General features: G+C 44.0%; 1 long non-coding RNA gene across 1 annotated transcript in view; it reads right to left on the minus strand.

The window, feature by feature from the left end:
• LOC144827128 (uncharacterized) overlaps window positions 1–25,765 on the minus strand; it is a 647,768-nt gene that overhangs the window by 554,808 nt on the left and 67,195 nt on the right. Inside the window, exon 2 of the long non-coding RNA XR_013610035.1 lies at window positions 7,876–7,902. This is a non-coding gene — a long non-coding RNA (uncharacterized LOC144827128). The remainder of the gene's footprint in view (window positions 1–7,875; window positions 7,903–25,765) is intronic.

The raw sequence follows: 25,765 nt of genomic DNA on the forward strand, positions 1-25,765 counted from the left end.
CGTTCTTCAGATCAATAACAGAAAACCAAGCAGCTGAGGCAGGAATCATAGTCAATAAAGCAGTAATGTCTGGGACAACAGGAGACTGTGGCACAACAATCTTATTGACCTCTTGAAGGTCAATCACAAACCGATACACAGGTGGCTGAGAAGAGTCAGTACGCGTAAGGACAGGCAGAACAGGACTATTACACACATTGCCTCTCGTTTCTTCAACCACACCTTTCTCAACCAAATCATAGATAATCGCTAAAAGAGCTCTTTCGCCATCACTGGAAATTTTGTACTGAGGAATGCGAGGTAATTTAGCATTCGACTTAAGGGTAACAACGTAAGGTGGAATCTGCAAGAGACCAACATCATTTGGACCTGTAGCCCAAATTGTATCAAGGAGAGAACGCAGTTCCAGTGGAAGGTGATCCTTAGACAGATACATCGGGGAAATCACTTTCTTACCCACTGTAAGATGTACTCCCAAAGGAGAACAATGTAATGTCGCATGCAATCTTTTCAATAAGTCCAAACCCAACAAATTCTCGCCACAGCCAGTCGTTAGAATAAGGGGAGCCTCCAACTCACAAGGACCAATAGAAATGGGCAAAGGACAAGAAACCAGGTTACGAACTGGGGCGCCAGAAAATCCTACCGAAACATTAGTCAAGCCAGACAAGGGTGCGCCAGGGAGTTTAGAGTGCATGATAGAACTCTTTGCTGCCAAAAAAAAGGTTCTGCCACACCTGATGTAATCACTTCAACATAAGGTCCACTCTGGTCTACTGGAACTGACACTACTCCCTCCCTTTGTCCATGGCTGTCCTAACTATCATTAAAACCAGCACTCTCACGTCCAACATAATATTCATCAGTATAGTACTGAGCGGACTGAACAGTCGGAACATTCTGTTGGTCAAAATAATTTATAGAATTCTGAGGGGAAAAGGAACGTTCATTCTGGGGTAACGTACCACGTCCCCTACCCCTAGGTACTTGTTGGTAACCACCACGACCTCTCAGACCAGACATACCATTCGCACGCTGTAGCAAGATCGGGCAACTATTCTTGAAGTGACCTTCCTCTTCACAATAAGCACACTGATTAGGGCCTAGCGGGAGTCGCGAAGCAAAAGACTCAGGCTTCTGCAACAGTTTCTGAAACTGTGGGGGTTGCTGAAACAGACGCTGATTAGGGCGAGGCGGATAAGCCTGCTGCAGAAGAACTTTCGTTTTTAATTCTCTAGTCTTCTTCTCTACTTAATCCGTCTCATCTTTATCTCTATTCTCATAGTATTGTGCAGTAGCCAATATCTGGGCTGAAGAAGAAACAGCCCCTGAACTCTCAGAGTACTTTAACTTATTAGAAAGTTCAGGAAGTAAATTAAAAACAAACTTATCTACAAACAACCTCTGACCACCTTCTGTACTCATGTCCTGACCACTATGATCAATGAATGTTTCCTCAAACCTAGTGAAGAAATCAGACACACTCTCATCTTTCTTTTGTTTGCATGCTGCTAACTTGTCCCAATTTACCCGCAAAGGAGGCTTCATAGTTTTCATTAAATTAATAATCCTACCAGGTAGTTCTGCAACTAAGGGTTCAGGTTTGGCACCTCCTACCTGCCGGCCATCTGCAGCAGTAATATTAACCCATGTATCTCCTAACTCTGGCACGTGATCCTCATGACGGATCTTCGCCCACAAGTGTTGAGTAACTACATTACCCATCAACATATCTATGTCAGCTAAATTCATAACACATGCATCAACTGTCTGAGACAACTCCTTGTTATAACCAGCAGGATTTTTACGGGGGTCAGGCAAGGTCTGCTTAAGAGCCAGGACCTCAGCTCTCTTCCAAGGGACATGCACCCACACTCGCTGAAAATGAGCTGGTGCAGCCGCAATACCATGAGCGGCATCAGCCAAAACTTCTTCTCTCCATACAAGGGGAACCTCTCTCATAGGATACTGCTTCACTTTTCTCATAACAGAAGGGTCAGGTTCGAACAATGACTGAGGTGGAAGTCTAGACCTAAAAGTGAGTAGTGTCTCTACCGCTTCCTCAACATCGGAACCCACTATCGTTCCTTTAGCAAATTCAGACTGAACATTAATCAATTCCAATGGAATTGAACCCAACTCATTATCTTCCCATTCCTGACGAAGGAAGGTACACATGACATCAAAAACATACCTTTGTTTTGGTGCCTCCCACTGTAGGAAGATATCCATAACCACTTGTGGACCGTACTTGGAGGCATTCTAAACCCATCTCCGAGCAAGGAGATCTAACACTGCCCGCTCTTCGGGACCAGGAAGCTGACTACGTCTCTGCTTACGTTCAGAAACAGGGGTCATATTTAGTGACCCAAAGAGAGGAGACAAAAGACTAGTGACAGTCTCAGTCATTCGTTGCCGAGCAGAAGGAGAAGAAGTGGACATGAGGACAGGAGACACAGTGTTTTGAGGCAAGAGAGACGTAGGGACAGAAATAAGAGAAGTCGAAGATAAAGGAGTGTAAGGCAAAGGAGTTTGAGGCAAGGCTGGTGACAAAGCTGGCGGCCCTGGAGGGGGCTGCGCCGCGGAAGGAAGAACCACCTGTGAAGCAACAGGTGGCGGAACAACAACAGGTGGTTGAACGACAACAAGGGGTGCAACAACTGGAGGTAACGGAGGTGCAGTAGCACCCTGCACATAAGGGGGTGGTAATCTCAGTAAATGTGACATCAAAGGATCCTTTTCAGGGTCTTCTGTCACATTTCAAAGGGGAGGTGGCAAAGCCGGGTAACATTTGTCAATGGCCATGCAATGTTGTCTATTTGACACTTCAATCGCACGATCTTCTTCATCTTCCTTAAACTGCCTAGCAGCTTGCATTACCGACATATTCCTTTCCTTCCTATCTCTCTTAGCTTGCTTAATTTCTCGCTGTTTGGCTTCCTTACGCCAAAGGCGGAAAGAGTCAAACATCGCCGGCCGGGCTTTCTTCTTAAATAGCGCAACTTCTAGGTTATCTAAAACATCTGATTCAAAACTACCATGTTGGGGCCATCGTAAAACAACATCTTTCCTTGTATAACGGACCCATACTTCATTATAGGTAATGGGACCCACACCATGCTTTGAATAGAGCTCATAGGTTGGAGTTCCAACCGGAGGTGTCGGACACGAGTCCTCCAATCGGGAATCCTTATTACAACTACAACAAAACCATTTCCAAATTTTGCCAAAACCAGGCATCTTTAGCTCGCTAGTCTTGCTTCAAACTTCAAGGGGTTATCAAAAATGATACACTCGTAAATATACGAACCCCTCGGCTTCGACTATTGCAATGGCCGAATCAAAACCAAGAAACAAAACAAAGTTGTGGGAGCGACCCACTTATACTTAACCAAAATGTCTGTCACGCCACCAGAAGACCGTCTAACGTCTCGTCTTACAAATCATCACAAGAGGGTCCAAGACAGGGCGACAGTCAGGGCAGCAGTCCTTCGCAGCCGTCGGAAAGGGGAAGCCTCGCAGAAAAAACCTTCGGTCCACGTCGACATGCAGGGGTCATTGAAGTGGCGGCCGTCCTCCAGAATTTCCTCACGAGGCTCCTCACTTCGGGCTTGAACCAGTACCGCTGAAGTCGCCTCACGTTGGGCGCCAGTTGAAGAACCGGGTTTTAACCCAGCGGCGTCAGGGACACGCCTAAGATCTTCGAGTTCACCTGTCTTGGTATTCAAAGACACGGAATACTTCTGGATGGCGTCAGAGACCAAGTTTATTAGCTGCAGCTAGTAACAGTAATCCTAGAAATACATCACGGTGTAAATTCTCAGGAGACTGGTCATTTTACTAAGGCGAGACATCTCCTTTTATACCCAATATTCACATTATAAATGTACACCCACTGCACAAACTTCTAGCCAATAAGATACATTTTCAAACAGAGTATCACATAGCACAAATTCAATTTACAGTTTTCCAACCCAAAAGTTAATTTTTTAGGCATGTCCCAAATTCAATCTCCACAAGCCGGACAAACCTATAATTAAAAGCATAACCCATGTAATGAAGAAACATAAAAAAGAAACAGTAACAGATACTGAACAAGATAAGCATGTGCAAGGAAACTAAAAAGTTAACGATGTCCTGAACATTGATTGGCAATCTCAGAAAAAAGATTGATCAGGGAAATTGGCTTTGCGAGGTCAGTTTCAGGTGAAGAGGTCAGTTTCTTACAGTTCATTTCAGAGTCAAAGAGAAACCTAGTTAATGTATGCATGAACTAAGAAGGCCAGGCCACTTCGTTCGCCAGGTTACCTTTACAGGCCTACGTGAAGGCAACACAAAATGGTGGCACAGAACAAAATGGAGTCAGACTCGAGAATTACAGAACCTCAGAATTACACTCCTCTCAACCTTCTCAGAGTCTTCAGAAAATTCATTTACATGAAGAGAAGAGTCTCCAGTAGCGTTGCAGTTGTTTTACTGTGAGGAAGAAGATTATCAGCTAAGTAAGTACATTTTAAGTTATGGTGGCACAAAATAATTTGAAGTAAATACATATAATAGGGCCCTACTTACAGCAGGCAACTTTTGTGAATGTCTTTAGCGGCCCAGCCTGAGTCGCAAGGACGGCCCCGCTGCACGCTGTGCAGTCCGGCCGCAGCGCCACCTGACGCTGTGGTATTGGAGACGGATATGCCGCTGGGAGTATCTGAGAAGCAAGCTCTCTATTTGCGCTGTCAAAACGCAACCCACTGGGGATTTTAATCAACACAAGAAAGCAATTTCACAAGCACCTCACGGAAGGGAAGACTGAATGCACTACATGTTCCATCAGGCCAAGCGGTGGCCACGCCCATTGGGGCGGGAAAAAACCTTGTTAGTGAGTGCATTTAAAAATGGCTGTGACTCTGCTGGTTCATAATGCCCGTATCTCCTGAAGAAGTGAAGCCACACGAAACGCGTCGAGAATGGACATTGATCTGGGCGTAGCGACGCTGCTGTACAGAACTTGCATTACCCTCAGCAATAAAAGGCGAATTCAAAACTATCTGTCGTGGGCCCTACTTACAGCAGGCAACTTTTGTGAATGTCTTTAGCGGCCCAGCCTGAGTCGCAAGGACGGCCCCGCTGCACGCTGTGCAGTCCGGCCGCAGCGCCACCTGACGCTGTGGTATTGGAGACGGATATGCCGCTGGGAGTATCTGAGAAGCAAGCTCTCTATTTGCGCTGTCAAAACGCAACCCACTGGGGATTTTAATCAACACAAGAAAGCAATTTCACAAGCACCTCACGGAAGGGAAGACTGAATGCACTACATGTTCCATCAGGCCAAGCGGTGGCCACGCCCATTGGGGCGGGAAAAAACCTTGTTAGTGAGTGCATTTAAAAATGGCTGTGACTCTGCTGGTTCATAATGCCCGTATCTCCTGAAGAAGTGAAGCCACACGAAACGCGTCGAGAATGGACATTGATCTGGGCGTAGCGACGCTGCTGTACAGAACTTGCATTACCCTCAGCAATAAAAGGCGAATTCAAAACTATCTGTCGTGGGCCCTACTTACAGCAGGCAACTTTTGTGAATGTCTTTAGCGGCCCAGCCTGAGTCGCAAGGACGGCCCCGCTGCACGCTGTGCAGTCCGGCCGCAGCGCCACCTGACGCTGTGGTATTGGAGACGGATATGCCGCTGGGAGTATCTGAGAAGCAAGCTCTCTATTTGCGCTGTCAAAACGCAACCCACTGGGGATTTTAATCAACACAAGAAAGCAATTTCACAAGCACCTCACGGAAGGGAAGACTGAATGCACTACATGTTCCATCAGGCCAAGCGGTGGCCACGCCCATTGGGGCGGGAAAAAACCTTGTTAGTGAGTGCATTTAAAAATGGCTGTGACTCTGCTGGTTCATAATGCCCGTATCTCCTGAAGAAGTGAAGCCACACGAAACGCGTCGAGAATGGACATTGATCTGGGCGTAGCGACGCTGCTGTACAGAACTTGCATTACCCTCAGCAATAAAAGGCGAATTCAAAACTATCTGTCGTGGGCCCTACTTACAGCAGGCAACTTTTGTGAATGTCTTTAGCGGCCCAGCCTGAGTCGCAAGGACGGCCCCGCTGCACGCTGTGCAGTCCGGCCGCAGCGCCACCTGACGCTGTGGTATTGGAGACGGATATGCCGCTGGGAGTATCTGAGAAGCAAGCTCTCTATTTGCGCTGTCAAAACGCAACCCACTGGGGATTTTAATCAACACAAGAAAGCAATTTCACAAGCACCTCACGGAAGGGAAGACTGAATGCACTACATGTTCCATCAGGCCAAGCGGTGGCCACGCCCATTGGGGCGGGAAAAAACCTTGTTAGTGAGTGCATTTAAAAATGGCTGTGACTCTGCTGGTTCATAATGCCCGTATCTCCTGAAGAAGTGAAGCCACACGAAACGCGTCGAGAATGGACATTGATCTGGGCGTAGCGACGCTGCTGTACAGAACTTGCATTACCCTCAGCAATAAAAGGCGAATTCAAAACTATCTGTCGTGGGCCCTACTTACAGCAGGCAACTTTTGTGAATGTCTTTAGCGGCCCAGCCTGAGTCGCAAGGACGGCCCCGCTGCACGCTGTGCAGTCCGGCCGCAGCGCCACCTGACGCTGTGGTATTGGAGACGGATATGCCGCTGGGAGTATCTGAGAAGCAAGCTCTCTATTTGCGCTGTCAAAACGCAACCCACTGGGGATTTTAATCAACACAAGAAAGCAATTTCACAAGCACCTCACGGAAGGGAAGACTGAATGCACTACATGTTCCATCAGGCCAAGCGGTGGCCACGCCCATTGGGGCGGGAAAAAACCTTGTTAGTGAGTGCATTTAAAAATGGCTGTGACTCTGCTGGTTCATAATGCCCGTATCTCCTGAAGAAGTGAAGCCACACGAAACGCGTCGAGAATGGACATTGATCTGGGCGTAGCGACGCTGCTGTACAGAACTTGCATTACCCTCAGCAATAAAAGGCGAATTCAAAACTATCTGTCGTGGGCCCTACTTACAGCAGGCAACTTTTGTGAATGTCTTTAGCGGCCCAGCCTGAGTCGCAAGGACGGCCCCGCTGCACGCTGTGCAGTCCGGCCGCAGCGCCACCTGACGCTGTGGTATTGGAGACGGATATGCCGCTGGGAGTATCTGAGAAGCAAGCTCTCTATTTGCGCTGTCAAAACGCAACCCACTGGGGATTTTAATCAACACAAGAAAGCAATTTCATAAGCACCTCACGGAAGGGAAGACTGAATGCACTACATGTTCCATCAGGCCAAGCGGTGGCCACGCCCATTGGGGCGGGAAAAAACCTTGTTAGTGAGTGCATTTAAAAATGGCTGTGACTCTGCTGGTTCATAATGCCCGTATCTCCTGAAGAAGTGAAGCCACACGAAACGCGTCGAGAATGGACATTGATCTGGGCGTAGCGACGCTGCTGTACAGAACTTGCATTACCCTCAGCAATAAAAGGCGAATTCAAAACTATCTGTCGTGGGCCCTACTTACAGCAGGCAACTTTTGTGAATATATATATATATATATATATATATATATATATATATATATATATATATATATATATATATATATATATATATATATATATATCCCAATGTAAGTTTTTGGCATACTTCGAGCCTCTTTCAAACGGCAGGCAGCACGGCCGGGGAACCACCCCCAAACATACCAACGTAATCCAGATATTCAAGAAATTAAGCTCACTGGTGCCGTGGCCTCGGTGCAATTAGACGTTTTTTTATTAACAGCAAACGGGTGCCTCGAGGCCACGGCACCAGTGAGTATATATATATATATATATATATATATATATATATAAATATGAAATCTTACCTTATATTGCGAAGAATATAGCAATACCTGCAAGAAAAGAAAAAAGAAAGATGAGTTTGACTTTTGAAACTTTTACACAGATTCTATCACGAAGATAATAAACAAAATAATTATTACAGTGATAGAAGGAAGCTCAGCAGTCAGAAGGTGTGGGTGGGTTGAATACTAGCAGGATATAGTCATTATAGTTAGGATTAGAGATTGATCAGATCTATAATAATTGTGGTATGTTAAGCTACAGCTTAACTCCGTCTGAGTGCTACACAGAATAAGAAGGAAAAAGACTATACAACTGTAGAAAGAATTGAATAATATATAAGAAGAGAAGCTCAGTTTTTCAGGATGCTGGGTAAGTTGTAAGCATATAAGGAAATAGATACTAAGAAAGAACAGGGTAGAATAGGGGTTTCAGTAATTGTTGATGTTCTGTTTCCTCAGGTCTCCTCAGTCCCAAAAAAATCCAGAACGACCAATACTGAAGTTTGGAAATCAGAAGTTCAGAAACAGCCTCCTCTGTTGTTTATTATTATATCCACTCCCCCTTTTCCCTTGGGGGTCTTTTGGAGACAAGGTTAATTATCGGTCTCTGGGGCATCCCTGAGTGGGAGTTGGGAATAAGCAACTTCTGTTCCTGTGCAAGTTCACTGTAAAAATCCTCTGCACCTTGACAGAGTGAAGCGCCCACGTGTTTCCTTGCACCCGAACAGAATGGCCAAAGGAATTAACTTACAAACCCTGGGAACGGTCCTAGAAGCAATTCAAAAAGAGCTAGTTGTCGTTAGAGAAGAAAATCAGAGCCTAAGACAGGAGATGATAAGTTCAAGAAAGGAAACAGCAGATTTAGTTTAAAAAATGGGACAACAAATTAGTTCAGCAAGGGAAACCTTAGGCTCTTCCACAAGTTCAAATAAATTTACTACACAGGTGGTACACTCATTGCCCCCAGTTATTCCGTTAGCCCCTCCAGAACGATTTAAAGGCACAGGTTTTCCTCACCCAATGTTCATTACATTTCATGTGCTATCCTTCAATTTTCCCTGACGCGCAATCAAGAGTAGCCTGTATCTTATCATATCTAAGTGGTGATGCAACGGCGTGCTCCATGCCCTTGATTTCCCGCGATGACTCAATATTGCAAAACTATGAAGAATTTAAACAAGAATTTCTTCGAATATTCCATAGACGAAGAAACTCTCAAGCTGTCGATAATTAATTGCTTGAACTACGACAAGGGAACAGAGATCTCGTAGCATACTTGGCTCAATTCAACAAACTAGTGGTGGAGACAAACTATCCGGAGAGTAAAAGAGCAGTGGTCATTTATTGAGGGTTAAAGGACGAACTGAAGGATGTCCTAGCTCAGATCCCAAATCGTCCCGTGGAAATCTCAGCGCTCGTGTATCTGGTTTAAGAGATCGATTTTCGTCAAGGCGAAAGAAAAGGAGGAACGGAGGAGAGACTTCAAGCCGATTTGTCCCAAGATTTGATAGAGTCAGATCCGAAACCAGCAAAACCGAAGAAGGACAATTAAGCATGCAAATATAAACTATAAGTGGTCCTTAAACTAAAGAAGAAAAAGATAAAAGAAGAGTTGGCAATTCGTGCTTGTACTGTGGGTCGAGTGGTCACTTCATGAGAGGTTGTCCGAAGAAACCAAAAACCTCACTAAGGCCGAAGGAAAACTTGCAGCACCACCTGTAGGAGGAGTTGGACTGGTGGATGCTAATCAGGAATCAACTCCTAACGAACATCGAGTGGCGAACACCTTGCAGTCGTCTTCACCGCACTTGATATTGTCCATGATTATAAACTTTCGGCAAGTAACACTGACTGAACTTTCCGTAATGGTAGACTCGGGAGCCACCAGACATTTCAGCGACCTAAAATTATGCAGCCAAGGTGGGTTTGAGAGCCATACCGAAATCCAAAGGCGAGCTAGTGGGGGCGGTTGATGGGACAAACCTCTCGTCGTGCCCATTGTGAGTCAAACGGAACAAGTGCAGATGATCTCGATGGAAAGACACAGAGAAGTAATTCAATTTAACTTAATCGACGCGCCCCATTTTCAGCTTATATTGGGGTTGCCATGGCTCACTGAGCATAACACAACCATCAACTGGAGTGCCAGTACCGTCATGATGGGTTCTGATTACTGCAAAGGAAATTGCTTTGGAGGAGGGGAAAGGACCTGTGGAAGTAATCCTGCACATTCATTGTTTGCGACTAGAGTTTTGGTGTGCATAATACCAGGATTTTGAAGAGTCTTCAACGTAAATGAAGCTGAACAATTGCCACCCCATCGTGTTTAAAATGCAAGATAGAGTTGGAGTCGGGTTCTAATATGCCTTGTAGACGGATTTATGCCTTGACGGAAAAAGAACATCAACACCAAAGGAATACTTAGACAAATACCTGGCAAACGGTTTTATCCGACCTTCCCAATCCCCAATGTCTTCACCTCTGTTTTTTGTGCCAAAGAAGGAGAGGGATTTGAGGACTTGCATTGGTTATCGTGCAATCAACAAAATCACCAAGAAAAACAGATACCCTCTTCCTCTCATTTCCGTCTTGTTGGATCACGTCAAATGAGCGCAAACCTATACGGAATTAGATTTGAGAGGGGCCTACCATCTAATCAGAATGAAGGAAGGCGATGAGTGGAAGACGGCATTCAGAACTAGAATCGGGCTATTTGAATACCAGGTGATGCCATACGATCTATGTAAAGCGCCAGCTGCTTTCCAGCATTTTATTAACCACGTTCTCAGTGTATTCATCAACCAATGTGCTATTGTATACATTGATGATATCCTGATTTATCCAGCCAACAAGAATAAACACCAAGAACAGGTACGAAGGGTATTGCAGAAACTTGGAGATAACAAATTATTTGTGAAATTAGAGAAATGCGCCTTTAATGTTTCTCAAGTGGAGTTTTTGGGCCTTATCCTTTCACCAACTGGAATAAACATGGATGATCGAAAGATAAGAGCAGTAATTGACAACTAGTGTGAAAGAGGGTCAAAGCTTTATAGGTTTTGTGAACTTCTATAGAAGGCTCATCACTGAATTTTCACGAAAGATACCTCCTTTTACACGATTGCTGGGGAAAGGAATTTGTTTTGAGTGGTCAGGAGAAGCAGAAGAAGCCTTTAAATCTTTAAAAGATCATTTCACTTCAGCTGCAATCCTTTTACATGCAGATTCCTTGGAACCATTTTATGTTGAAACGGATGCCTCAGACCAAGCCATAGGGGGTTGCTATCCCAAAGACACAAGGAAACGGGTCAGCTCCATCCTGTCGCCTACAGATCACGAAAACTAACATCAGCAGACGTAAATTATACTATAACAGAGAAGGAGTTATTAGCCATCAAGGATGTCTTTAAGGAATGGCGACACTACCTCATGGGAGCCAGGCACAAGGTAACCGTTTTCACCGATCACCGAAATCTAAAATTCCTAACATCGTCCAGGACCATAACTCTACGGTAACTCAGATGGTCACTATACTTTGCTGATTATGATTTCGTAATTACCAGCTGACCAGAAGCTCAAAATGGAAAGGTGGATGCCTTGTCCAGATTGGATACTGAAAATCCAAAGTGTCAGATGGAAATCCAACGGTAATACCTGAATCAAGAATAATTTGTGCAACCACACCCATTGATTTGAAGGAACAAGTTACTCAAGCCTTAAGTCCAGAAGCAATGCAAGAATGGGCCAAACAAAAGGCCGGAAGAGAAATTCAACATCAACTGCCTTTCCACAAAGGGGCCTTGTACCTACCAACAAAGGAATTACGTGATCCAGCAATGTATGAATGTCATGATAATCCTCAAGCAGGACACAAAGGAGAATCGAAGACTGAAAATCTGGTGAAGAGGAATGGTTGGTGGCCACAAAAGAATAAAGATATTGAAAAATTTGTCAAAACTTGTGAAATTTGCACTCAGGGAAAATATGAATGGCAGGCCCCTTTTCGTGGCACACAATCATCCTGGATTTAATAGTTGACTTGCCTTCTAGCCAGGGTTTCAACACAATCTTGGTAGTTGTAGATGCATTTACGAAAATGGCACAGTGTTTGGCACTAAAAGGGTTCCCACTGCTAAACAACTAGCCATACATTTCAGTACACAGATAGTGAGAATTCATAGAATTCCAAAAATCATAATTTCAGACCGAGGTTCACAGTTCTTGTCCCATTTATGGAAAACCTTTGTAGAGGGTTTGGGAATTGAAGCCAGATATTCCACCAGTTACCACCCAGAGACAGATGGACAGACTGAGAGGGTAGATCAGGAATTAGAACAGTATTTAAAGTTGTTCCTTCTAAAACAAGATGGGGATTGGCCTGAATATTTGTGGGCAGCAGAGTTTGCACATAATAACGCCAAAAACGGAAAACAAAAGCAGACATTCAATGGCCACCAACACATCTAAAAAACTAATTCTAACCCTCACCGTAGATAACTCACTATATAAATACCTCTATAAAAACATTTATCAAAATCTCATTATCTCTATAACGATGCGTATTAATGATTCACAGATTTTTTATATTTACACCAATATTCGCAATGACCTTGAAAGTCACGATTGTCCCCGCGGTGGTACATGGGGGGCCGCGATAGTTGTCGTGGCATTGTCGTGAATATTGCGCAAGATTTAAAAAAATCAATTTTGAACACGTAACTTGTGTCAATAACACCACCCACTTCTCAAATATGGGGTCAGAGTACCTCTACTCTGACCCCTTAAGTTAGCTTTTTCAGAAATTTTCAGCCCCGGAAACAGTTCCCGATAGATAAAACGGTGACCGCAGCTCTCTGTTCAGGTTGCGTCCAGCCAATCAGAGCATTCCCGTTGGCGTGTGCATTCGCAAAAATCGCGAAACCACAGCAAAATATCCGCGGCCAGAGATATCACTATAATTTTAAACTTACATTTCTCAACAACTACTGAATGGATTTACACCAAAAAAGAAAAAAGGAACTTCCATGAACCGACATCTATCTCCCTTCCAAATTTGTTGTAAGTCCGTTCAGCGGTTCGGGCTGTAGGCATGGCTAAAGGTTCCTATGGGAATTAACGTTACAAACGCCCAAAATATTTGGTCCCCACTGCACGGATCATCCCCAAACTTTCCATAAAAATAGAACCCACCTTGACACTTTTTAGGGAAAATTTCTTGAAGATTGTTCAAAGTATGCCAAAGTTATAGCCAAGTCAAAAATCCTTTTCCTATGGAAACTAGGTCCTAACTATAACTCCCTACTGGTGACGATTTTTAAATTAAAGAGTATATATGCCCATATTTACAAGATATTACTTGCATACATCACCAGGGCGTAGTCTCATTTCCTGTCCCTAAGAGGTCAAATACATGTACAACACAGGTGTGTTTTTGTGTTTTGTTTTTTGATTATTCTACATGTATGATATTTACCAATGTTTGGATTATGAGGTGGTAATTGAGACCTTGATGATGCATCTTGTCCTTGGTTTAAAAATCATTACAAGCCATTCTTTTTTGGTTTTACTAATTACACTATGATATGGCAAGATTACATGTAGCATACTTTTTGCTACTATGCCTGCGCTTGTTAGACATCATTTGCACATACTACCGGGGTGAATAATACATCATGCCCTTAAGTGGACATATGTCTTCAACAATTGTTACGTTATGCCTTGTTTATGACACTCACTAACATTGCGCAACCAAGAGATGAGTAGACAATACTGACTTGCTAAACAGACCATATAGGTATGCGGTGAATCGCTCAATCAGGGATACATCACCAAAATCACTATAAAGATATTCAGGATATGAAGTAGTAATACATCTAATTTCTTCATGTGATTTCCTGCTTATGGTGTTTAAGCATAACAGTTTTGTCACCATGTAGCCTTAGAGACCCTTTGCCCAACGTCATCGCTCCGCTTCTGCAGAAGCGTGTACACTTCAAGGTCCGTCGACAGCTGTAGATCTTTTGATCTCTGTAGCGTTATTGATCCTGTGCAGAGGCGTGGCAGGTCAACGCTGTGATAAAGGCAGTTAAATTGTCAGAGTTCGGACGCAGCATTTTTCTTCCCTAGGCGCAAACAAATGGCCATGGAAAAACCGGTCCTGAGGTGTGTGGTTCTTGCGTTTGTATTGCTTTTTCAATATTAGCATTTTTTTGACTATGCTGAACTTCTCTGGGCACTAGTGGGAGTTGAAATACGCCGCCTTTGATTTTGCTCCTTACGGCTGCTCCCTATGTGGGGACTGTTATTTCCCTATTAATGTTTGGACTGGGACATCCATCATTTGCTCCAGGAGGCCAATTTGATATATTAATAGTCTCTTACGCTGACTGATTTGCCAGCTATTAATGTTGTTGATATTTTGTTAAGAACTTAGGTTTGGGAGTAATTGACTCACACACCTTGATTTTTTCATGTGTAGAGACAAGCGAGCTCTGTTGTCATCAATAGTTTATCTCTACGATGTTCATGCTAAATTACCTCATACTACTGGCTAACAACCTCCCCCTTCCCTTTTGATTTCATGACAAGACCGGAGGCTACCATTATGCAATAAGCTTTTATTGCTGCCCCAACATGCAGCCTTTAAAGAGTATGAGTACATTATAAAACAATAGATTGTTCACGAAGTACTATAATTGTCCACTGCACAAAGCCATCTGCCTCTTTTATTACCTGCTCCTCAACATGATAAGTATATATTTTTCTGTTAACCCTTTATATGAAAATGATATGCTTGATTATTGACTACCAATGTTTACAGAAACAATGTTAATTCTATGACTTGTTATTATTAAGCTTTGCATCCATATGTCCATCCAATTTATGGCTGGACCAGGTATGTAAGAACTAATCACTCACCCTTTATTAAACAATATCAAAACGCTCTATTTAATTCTACGATAGTCAAAAAAGCTTTTCTAAACGTACTATTCTAATGAGCAAAGTCAACACGATCGGGTGCCGTGCCCGCTCGCCGTAATGAATTAATACACAGTTTTACACAGGAATTTCAGCCTCCCGCAATGATTTTGGGAAGTAAGAATACATGTGCTACCCTCTTAGAGGGAAACCAATTAATACATTATAAATAAACATTTTTTTTTAAAAAGTGGGATATCCAAGCTGAAAATCGCTGTTTCTAGGCTTCAGTCAAGTTGCATGGTAACGGCTGTCAGGGACGCGTAGCCGCATTGACGGCATTGCGTCCTTTCAATATGTTGCCCTTGAGGAATCAGCGACATTCTTCCTTTTCCTCAAACGTCTACACATGCATAACCAAGGAGACGCCACATGCTCGAGGGCACATGGGAAAATAGAAGCATCGGCAGCAGACCGAAGCGTGTCCAATGAAACGGTACCACCTAGTGCCAATTCAACATTTTAAAATAATTTGTGAGCCCTTCAACTAATAAAGGGCATTGAAAATTGTTTAAAACAATGTCAAGATAAGACACTTGACATTTTGGGCCCAGTCACACGCATTCTAGTTATGGCTGAGGATGTCCCAGCTAAGAATGCTCCCGTAAACAATGACCTTCTCAGAGGGTGGGCACATGCATGTTGGGAAACGCTAACCTAATTATGGAAAGAAGGAAAGCGATAGCAATGGGAATGAACCCTAAGCTAGCAGACCTTTCCCTCCAAGGAGGACATGGGTAATACTATAGGCCTACTTTTTGGAGAACATTTAGTAAAATCCTTATGGAAATATGTTTCCATTTTTACAGACTTCAGCAAGGCTCAAACAAACATGCGAAGAGTTTTTGACTCATGGGCTGTTTTTGGCTGGGTTGACAGGAGGGGACTGGCTGTTAGCCGCGCAACCTTTAGGTCCCATTTTTTACCCACAATAGTCAAGAGGATTGGGGAACTACGGTAGAGGTTACCATCAAAGCCCACATTTCTACACTCAAAGAAGAAGAATGTCAAGGAATCGTGGAGGAAGATCTAGGACCTAAAACCCAGGTTACCAAGGTGAGCATAACTCCTTCTTCCCTCCTAAAGGTGGGAGGAAGCTTAAGATTCTTCACACACAATTGGGAAACAATAACACAAGTCACTTGGGTGTTAGAAACTCTTGGGGGGTTCAAAATAGAATTTTGGGAATACCCAACCCAAAGAATAAGACCCAGAGAACTGGTATTAGCTGCAGAAAAAAGCTCACTCATAGACACAGAGGTATCCCTAATGCTACACAAAGTAGCATTGGTTCAGGTCCCAGATCAGTATCTGAGGGAAGGCTTTGTGAGCACAGTTTTTCTGGTGAAAAAAAGGATTAGGGCTGGCGTCCAGTTACAAATTTAAAGGAACTAAACAAATACCTAATTTACAGACATTTCAAGCTGGGGGGTATTCATCTCCTGAGAGACATCCTCCCAGCCAGGGATTAGCTGGTAAAATTAGATCTCAAAGATTCTTACTTCATAATACCCATGGACGGAGACAGTCAGAAGTACCTTTGTTTCTCTTGGAAGGGTGCACTTATCAATTCCTCTGCCTTCCTTTAAGACTGTCCTCGGCCCCATGGTGTTTCAACAAAGTACTATGTCCCGTAGTAAGCTACCTCAGACAGAGGGGAGTTCAACTAATAATTTACTTAGGCAATATTCTCATTATGTCTCAGGACAAAACAGAACTGTTAAACACAACTCTCTTGGGCAATAGATCTCCTGGAGAATCTTGGGTCTCTTAACATCTTTTATTCAGGCGATTTATCTATGTCCTCTGCACCACAGGGGCTTAAAAAGATTGAAAGCATTGGGCTTGAGGAAAGGGTACGGAGATTCACTCCCCCTTCCTCAAGATACTCGAGAAGATTTGGAATTGTGGTTAAAGAATCTCAAAACATGGAATAGCAAAGCCACATTTGGGAATATTCCAGACTTCGTCCTAGAATCAGATGCAAGCAATCAAAGCTGGGGGGCCCAACTCAGGAAATTAAAAACTAGTAAAACAATCCCTACACATAAACAGTTTAGAAATGTTAGCTTCCCTGTCTGTCTTGATGAGTTTTAGGGAGTCGTTAAAAAAATTCAAACATACTGATTCGAGCAGACAACTTCGCAGCAGTATCATACATAAACCGAATGGGGTGTGTGAGATCAAAACCCTTGGCAGAACTAGCAAAAAGAATCTGCTACTTTTGTTGGGAACACAAAATTATGTTAAGAGCAAAGTACATTCCAGTGCTTCAGAATGGTGAGAACGGACTAGAATTCCAGATTTCTATGGGATTCCAGCGATTGAAGACTACATCAAAATATTTTTGCTGTCATCCAGGACCTACGGGGACCAATTCAGGTATACCAATTTGGAATCAGAATAACCCTTCAAGTACCATTATACTTCAGTTAGAAGCCAGATCCCAAAGATGCAGCTGTGGACGTCTTCCTTCAAAACTGGAGCAAGATCAGGGGCTATGCATTTCCCCCGTTTCCATGATTCAATGAGTGCTGTGGAAAGTAAGTATTGTGGTCTCTACGTCGTGTGACTGATGTGTTGTGTTTTCTTCTGTTAGTTTTTTTGCGGGTGGGATTTGCGGGCGGCATTTGTGGGCAGGATCTCGGGGCGAGTTCATGAGGGCGGGATTTGGTTCACGGAGCGGGATGGCGGGATTTCCTCCTTCCGTGTGCTGCGATTTGTCCTCTTTAGTGCAGCCGCGGGTGGCGTTATGGGAGGTATTTAAGGGCCGTCTGCCCTTCCTTCATTGCTTGGGTTCTCTTCCGGTTTTCGGCCCCGGAAGCACTTTGGCTTTGGCGTCCTAGCGTCCTGTTGCTTTGTTTTTCTGCATGACCTGCTGAGCTTCTGACCGTCTGGATTCTGCTGTCTTTACCTTGAGGCAGTGTACTTCCTGGTAGGATTCTGTCAGTTTCCGGCTGGAGCAGACCCACATTGTTTTTAATCCTGCAGTGCGTGCTACTTTTCCAGGGACATCAGAGGATAAGCAGTGGATGTATTGTGGATTCCAGGAGTTAGTTGCTCCATTCAAGATTGTGTTTTTTCTCGTCTTCAGTGCACTGGGAACTCTTTGTTGAATGGACATTACCAGGAAACCTACAGCAGGATAAACCCTACGCTGTTTATTTCTTTTTTTGTGGAAATAATCTGGATTACTCAGTAAGCTGCTGGAAGGCACGACATGTTTTCTGGGTATGTTTAAAGGATTGGGAGGGGGTCTCTCTTGTTTTATCTGTACCTATAGTGTTACTTCCTGTGGGTCTATCCTGTGCTTATTGTCTTTTGTTGTCTTTTCTGTTTTGCTGCAGCATGTTCCTGTTATGGAGTGATGGTATGTCTGCATCCCAGAGAGTGGCCGTATGAATGTCCGTAAACCTTTCCTTCTTTTACCTCTTCCGGTTTTCCCCCTGTTGCATTGCCCGCTCGTGTGATCTTGGCTGTTTTCACCACACGAGGGGCCAAGGCATTGGGAAAGGGGTGGATCGGGCTATCTTCGCTCCTGTAGTACCTGTGCTTCAGGTGAGTGGGGCTGGAACAGTAAGAACAGAATGCTGCAGCATTATCCTAGTGACTCCTTCTGGAGCTCTTAAGTCTGGTTCCCGAGCGTGATGGAGCCTGCAGTAGACATTCTTCAGGGTTCAGAAGGAGAGGAACACCCTTTAGTACTAGAACGGAGGATGAACTTTCTTGTTTGCAGGATTTCAGGAGATGAAACAGATATTTAGACCTTTCAGGAAAAGTTAAGAGTTTACTGGCTAAGTCATGGGCACCAGGGACAAGGAAAAGATACAGGGGTGTTTGGAAAAAATGGTGTAGTTGGTGCATGGAAAGGAATTAGGATCCTGTGGAAGTCCCTATACAGCAAGGAGCCAATTATTTAGTGAACCTTTTTCGTTCGGGCCTGTCCTATAGAACAATATATTGATATAGAGCCACTGTTTCTTCTGGTCATGCTTTGACTAATAATCTGACGATTGATAGTAATCCCTTAATTAAACGAGTGATTAAAGATGTGAGACTGAAACGACCCTTAAAGCGCATTAATATTTACTGTGGAAAGTAAATTTGATTTTTAAGTGATTCAATTCATGGCCAAGTAATACATACCTATCCCTTAAACAGATTTCCATGAAATTAGCAACCTTATTATGTTTAATTTCCTTTAGGAGAGTCTTTGACATTAAAGTATTAGAGTTATCTAACAGAGTATATTAATCAGATGGCGTACACTTTGACATTTGGAAAAGGACAAAAACTATGTCGGATTCAGTTTTCTATCCCTTCTTTCATGATTGTGAGAAGTTATGTGTGGTAAGATGCATGAGGGACTGTGAGAACAAAGTAGCAGAATACAGAGTGCATGGTATAAATCAACTCGTCTTATCTTATGAAAAACCTTACAGACCTGTTTCCACAGCCACATTAGCGAGATGGGTACGCATTATGAGTGAAGCTGGTATAGGTCTTTCAAGATTTGGGGTCCATTCTTCAAGTGGGGCCCTGACTAGTAAGTCTTTTGGGCAGTTGGCTCTCCACCTGAAATTCTAAAAAACGCTGACTGGTCTAATGCAAACACCTTTGCCATGTTTTATTTGAGACCAATGGAGCACATTAGTAACCTAGCACTTGAGGGCTTTAAACGTACATAATGGTAGCCTCCAGTCTCGTAATGAAATGACAACTCTCCAACTTACATGCAGAGAGAATCACTAAAGACAATGGAGGCTAACATTAGCCCACCCTCCTCACCATTGAGGAGAAGGAAATGCAAAAAGGAGGGGTAAGCATGGTTAATGCGTATACTTCAACCCTACGTTTGAGTGTTTTAAAGAATATGTATTGATTTAGACAATCAACTATTACATTTCTTAAACAAAGCCTGAAATACGTTTACTGTGAGGTTTGTTTCTTTTCTCATTATTTTAGAAAATATTGCATAGAGTGCAACAGAAAATACCAACGTGGTTCGTTTCTTGCTTCATCACTGCAAAGAAGAAGATGGCTTCGTGCAGTGGACATTTATAGTCCTTTGTGTACATTCTATTGTTTTATGGTGTAATAATATTCTTTAAAGGGCTGCATGTTGGAGCAGCAATAAAAGCTCCGTTGTCTTTAAAGGAATCCAGATTCTCTCAGCATGTAAACTGGAGAATCGTCATTCGCCCTCCTGATTATTCCATCTAGTTTCACAACTTTCGTTTAGAAGGTTGCTAACAATATCCCTTCTTTGCCTGACCAATTCTGAGTATACTATATATAAATATGACGTTGCATTAATTCAAATTAGACCTGGTATGGTACTCCAACAATTTTTTATCACTTTACATGTTTTTAATTTTTGTGAGTCAACTGTTTGCACTTTGTTTTACACGCAGGCTGAATCTACAACGGATTGCTTACTTGATCCTTCACTTATAGGACATTAGATGCACCCTGGAGTTTTCGCCGAGGTTGAGGTGATATTGGTTACCTGACATTGTGGGTAAGCAATAAACACATACATTCTCTATTTGATTAGCTTAATGATATTTTGGATAAATAATTTGATATCATTGATTGCCTGTCCATTACATCTATTGGACAAAATAGTTCCCTTGACATTTTTTTTAATTTTTTCTGATTACTTGAGTGCAGTAATGACTTAATTTATTTATGTCTTTTTGACAGCTTATCTCTTTACAGGTATACATCAGTACCAGTGGAGACTTATAACACATGTGTCTAGAGCAGAGGTCTTCAAACATTTTTGCTCTGAGCGCCCACTAAGCACAATGTTTTGAGGTTGGGCCCCCCAAAAACTTTACGGCAAGGATTGGAAGAGCAGGACGGACATGGCTGCGTGCAGAAGGCGTGGCTTATGAGATGATTTCAGGAGTACTTTTTCTATAGTTCATAAACCACACTAAATCTGAGACGTATAAAACAGAAAATGCATCAAACAAAAACATGTATTGTCCCAAAAACTGCGATCCAGATTTGGGTTTGTTTGTGAGCCCCTCACACCCTTAGACCCTGACCCCAATGCAACTACACCTACTCTAGTAATGATAACTGCAGTCCTGAGTAGCAGGCTATCTCCTCTGCATCTTTCACCTCGTCCCCATCATGCCTGACCATCACTCCAATCTGGAAACAGGCTCTCTGTCCCGTTCGAAAAAAAGAGCTCCCATGTTGTATCCCTTTCTTCTGCAAGGGTGCCCTTGGGCATAATAGAAAGGAAAATAACCTCCCATGCCCCTTTTTTAAAGGTAGACAGTCATAACAGTGAAGAAGTAGGCCCCTCAAACCCCTGGGCCCCAGCCTTGTTGCATCTGCCTCATTAATGATAACCAATAGTGGCCACTTACACACCTGGCAGCAGTCCCTGCTGCACTGATGAACGGCCCTTTAAAAATAAGCATTTGCAATGCAATAGGTCTCGCATTAGGAAAGTGTGAGCTATTGGTATTGTAAATGACACATTTTTTTAATGTGTTGGCTTTGAAAATATATAAATTAATAGCATTGTTATTCACCAAGCCAATTGCTTACACTTTCCTAATGCGAGTCCTATTGGCTATGGCAATGCTTGTTGGTAGCAAGCAAGGACAGTGCTGTTGTGTTGCTGAGTGATGATGTGGTTGGGCTGAGTGATGTGGTGGTGTCCCAGAGTGATGTGGTGGTGTACCCGAGTGATGTGGTGGTGTCCCCGAGAGATGTGGTGGTGTCCCCGAGTGATGTGGTGGTGTTCCCGAGTAATGTGGGGGGGTTCCTGAGTGATGTGGTGGTGTCCCCGAGTGATGTGGTGGTGTTCCCGAGTGATGTGGTGGTGTTTCTGAGTGATGTGGTGGTGTTCCTGAGTGATGTGGTGGTGTCCCCGAGCGATGTGGTGGTGTCCCCGAGCGATGTGGTGGTGTCCCTGAGTGATGTGGTGGTGTCCCTGAGTGATGTGGTGGTGCCCCTGAGTGATGTGGTGGGGTCCCCGAGTGATGTGGTGGTGTTCCCGAGTAATGTGGGGGGGTTCCTGAGTGATGTGATGGTGTCCCCGAGTGATGTGGTGGTGTTCCCGAGTGATGTGGTGGTGTTTCTGAGTGATGTGGTGGTGTTCCTGAGTGATGTGGTGGTGTCCCCGAGCGATGTGGTGGTGTCCCTGAGTGATGTGGTGGTGTCCCTGAGTGATGTGGTGGTGCCCCTGAGTGATGTGGTGGGGTCCCTGAGTGATGTGGTGGGGTCCCTGAGTGATGTGGTGGGGTCCCTGAGTGATGTGGTGGGGTCCCTGAGTGATGTGGTGGTGTCCCTGAGTGATGTGTTGGTGTTCCTGAGTGATGTGGTGGTGTCCCTGAGTGGTGTGGTGGTGTCCCTGAGTGATGTGGTGGTGTCCCCGAGTGATGTGGTGGTGTTCCTGAGTGATGTGGTGGTGTTCCTGAGTGATGTGGTGTTGTCCCCGAGCGATGTGGTGGTGTCCCTGAGTGATGTGGTGGTGTTCCTGAGTGATGTGGTGGTGCCCCTGAGTGGTGCCCCTGAGTGATGTGGTGGGGTCCCTGAGTGGTGTGGTGGTGTCCCCGAGTGATGTGGTGGTGTCCCCGAGTGATGTGGTGGTGTCCCCGAGTGATGTGGTGGTGTCCCCGAATGATGTGGTGGTGTCCCCGAGTGATGTGGTGGTGTCCCCGAGTGATGTGGTGTTGCCCCTGAGTGGTGCCCCTGAGTGATGTGGTGGTGCCCCTGAGCAGATACGTTTTTGCTTTCTGTAAAGAACTATTGCTGTGCAAACAGTAAACATGCTGCCGACATTATTTACTTATGACTGTTAGCTGTAGGGAAACAGATCAAAGGAGTTTAAAAAGGTATCAATTTCTTTGTTCAAATAGTGTTAATTCTGTTGCCTAACCTTTTATACAGTTTACTGGCTCTGGCACCACGGATTGTGTCCTTGCACTTGATTAAATAGCCCAAAAAGGGCTTAGCATTCTTGGGCTAAAAGGCCTAGTAGCAAACAGGCTAAATGTCGGACATCATTCTAATTTGACAGCCATGGAGTAAGCAGGTATGACAATGACGTGTGAAAGGAAAGCACAGGACTGAAAATTAAAAAAGATTGGTGAGATAAGGTAAGAAGTGCTCCTGTATATAAACGATCAACGCGTCACCTGTATTTTAAAAAGGTGGCTTCTACTTCCATGCAGATCAATTGCATCAGCTGTTTAGTAATACTAGGGCATGTGATAGTGCCAGCCTGTCTTTTTCGCACAACCTTTTTTTATGAAATTTATTTTCCTTGTGCCACTGCCATGTGGTAATGAAAAGTATGCGGTAATCAGGTTCCAAGTTTTATTCAATACAGCCCACGGGGAGTACGCTTCAGTTAGGCTAATGAGGAATAAAGGCAGTTACTGTCACGCGCTGGCAGGAGCGCGTGACAAGAATTGAAGTTGATTACAACATGCGACATCGTAAAATACCTAATAACCAGGACTTGTTACCCTACTGATGCTCGACTTGCAAAAACTTGAAAAAGCTGTAATAATACTACATGTTGGATCTCTGTCACCCTAACCCCGATACCCTTCAGGTCTCACCAATGGGCACGAAGGGATTCTGCTGAACTTTCCTCATACATTTTCCACAGAAGGTCTCCGCCTCCGGGTGCTCAAGGCGCAGGAAGCCCGGGATATCAGGGGGCGATCCCGAGTCAGACATGATTAAAATTGGAGATAGTTCCGTCTTTCTTCAGTGTCCATCAGGGGTCACCTACAGAATAGCTTCTTCTGACGTCACGATGAACAAGTTTTCATAGACAAAGAAGACAGACACTGGGTGTCTTGGTGGGAAGCTCGTTTGGAACGGTGAAATCTTCACTGATATATATCACAGATTAAAATCATCTTGCTATATATTTTCAAATAGTAGCATTTAAAAATCGAATATTTTAAAGCACCATGTTACTTTCAGGTTTAAAAGATATATAAGCGACCAATCCAAGATGGCTGCCCCAGTTACAATCCATGAGGGTAATCACATGAGTCATCGCTACAGCGTTCTGTTCAAGAAATACATTACCTAGTATTCCTTGCACGGGCACAAGTTGGGGTCAGAGGGTAACTTGTTTTACGTACGCACCGTCCTCAGCTGAAGCGTGCGTACTCGAGATGTCGTCCCTCGTGTCTGTTGCGGCTGTAGTTAGGAGTGAGCGGCTTATATAGATTTCTGTTTACGTCCCCACACTCAGCATGCCGAAAGCTAAGGGAAACGAGACTGACCCGCTAGCTGCAGGGTGAGTGGGGAGTGGCGGGGGGGTCGTGTGCGCGCGTGTGTCTGTCTGTGCATGTGTCTGTGTGTGTGCGCGTGCGTCTGTGTGTGCGTGTGTCTGTCTGTGTGTATGTGTGCGCACGTGTGTCTGTGTATGTGTGTGCGCGCACGTGTGTGTATGTGTTTTCCGCTTCCTGGCACTGTGGGACAGGAGATGTGCACGGCATGTGGGTGAACGTGCGCGCTCACATGGGAGAATCCCCTGCGCGTGCCCATCCCCTGTCTCACATTCCCATGAAGTGGACAACAAAAGATGCTTCGCTGGACGCAGCTGCGCTGCTACACCAGCTCGACCTAAAAAAGGAAAAGGCCCCTTATATTGTCCCCTTCTTTGGGGTATCACTCTGAAGAAGCTGTCTCTGGCCATTTGTAAGTATAAACATTAGTCCCCATACAGTGGTCATCTGGGCCATCTATTTGACAACATCCATGAATCTCACTCCTTTCCTCTTTCTCCTAGACCATTACTCTGAGTCCCCAGGGGTCGAGAGGATTAGGGCTCTGCATGTGAATGCAACCCAACTGGCCTTCTACCTGCCTCCCCATGGACTTGGCTATCACAATAAAAACTGTCCCTGAACAGTTAATGCTGACTTTGAGATGCCTCTGCTGAAAGTGAAGGGTGTGGTGGTAGTGCAGAAAGTTCGAGAAGAAACCAGCCTTCTTACCAGCCTTAACTGATTGAGTCAACTAAAGCCAGGTTCACCAGAATTATGAATTTCTGCAACAGGAGCGTTTTCCACATAATTATGAGTTTACTGCACTTGCTACATAATCCATCATCTGCTGCAAAATCTGCAGAATTTAGCCCAAAAAATTGATTCCAGCTCAAAAGGAACAAAAGTTACTTAAAACATGACACAGTGTTTAGGAGGCCTATTACAAAGATTGACTGGTAATCTTGTAGCTGCTTATTGCTGAATTTGGGTGTTAAACTGGTACTAATGAGGTGAAATATTGCTCTTAACAGCATAACCATGAGTTAAAATGTCAAAATAATGAAGTAATGCTAACCACAAAATGTGCTGCATTGTGCTGCATAATGTATCTTTTCTTGCTGCATAATTTATTTAACCATGCCACATAATGTAGTCCTCTCCTGCTGAATAATTCCAGTACCTCTGCTTAAAACTTCATGGTGGCAAATATTTATTCTGTTTGAGATGTAATGTTGGGGTGTTATCATCTGAGTTGTGGAATAAAAGAGACACATACAAATGTCTGCATTAGATATAGTAGCAGCACCCTAGCTTAGACTATGTGAAATACTATTTTAAAATACTGACTTACATATTTACAGTGCTTTCTGCCACAGACTGTGACCTCATAGCACTATAAACAGGGCCACTGGAATTATGTGGCAGAAGAAGGCCAAATTATGCAGCAGGGTTAACAACATTTTGCAGCAAGCAAAGGTGAATTATGCTAAATAATACTGACATTTTGTGATAGCATTACTGCATTATTTTGCCGTTTTTAGGTCTCACCTGGCGTTAGCAGCGCGCATGTGCTGCTCTTGCCATGAGAGGGCTTCTTGGAATCAATACGGTTCCAGAAGTCGTGTTTCCGCTCCGCCTCCAATTTTCATTGGCGTGCGTCGTTTCTCATC

The sequence above is a fragment of the Lissotriton helveticus genome, chromosome 4_1 (assembly GCF_964261635.1).
Source record: "Lissotriton helveticus chromosome 4_1, aLisHel1.1, whole genome shotgun sequence".
In the NCBI taxonomy this organism is placed as follows: Eukaryota; Metazoa; Chordata; class Amphibia; order Caudata; family Salamandridae; genus Lissotriton; species Lissotriton helveticus.